This window comes from Sinocyclocheilus grahami, unplaced genomic scaffold (assembly GCF_001515645.1).
Source record: "Sinocyclocheilus grahami isolate Dianchi unplaced genomic scaffold, SAMN03320097.WGS_v1.1 scaffold823.1, whole genome shotgun sequence".
In the NCBI taxonomy this organism is placed as follows: Eukaryota; Metazoa; Chordata; class Actinopteri; order Cypriniformes; family Cyprinidae; genus Sinocyclocheilus; species Sinocyclocheilus grahami.
In genome coordinates, this window is record NW_015506002.1 from 331,964 (window position 1) to 332,622 (window position 659).

A 659-nucleotide genomic window follows, 5' to 3' on the forward strand; every position below is an offset into this window, starting at 1 on the left:
AAACATATATACACAGAATGAAACAAAGTAAGGAAAAAGGAGAGAATAGAAAAGAATGGCAGTATTTCACATCACTTAACCACAACCTTTGAAAATCATCAGAGAATCCAAAAATCATCTTAAAAAGGGACTGAAACTTAAACACGCATCTAAATAATTTTAAGTGGTTACTTGCATTGGTTTCAATTGCTGAAGAAGAGTCCGGATGCGGTAGATAACAGAGGTCTTTTGATGAGTTGGTGAGGAGTCAGCTGGAAGTTTTTACTTCTGGTTCTTCTGAAGAAGGAAAAGTCTCCAGCGACTAAAGTTACTTGAAGATAAAAACTGCCGGGAAATAAAACTCAAAAGGAAGATCTTGAGAGTCTTGGAGAGGTGTTGTCTCAAACGAATAAGAGTTTCTGAGCAAAGTTTATTCCGGGCTAATCGCTTTTGAGAATTCCTATTCTGTGTGGACTGGCCAATAAGAGGCATGAATTTTGAGAGGGAGAAACTTTCTTTGTCTCTTGTTTATGGCTCATTTGCATGTTTTATGGCAGGTCTGGAATTTCTGTAGTTTTAACCCAAAATATCGTACAAATCATATGATGCGTTTCACAATCACATACTGTACGTCATTGTCCGAGAAATGAAGAACAGGTAACATTGATACCAAGAAACAA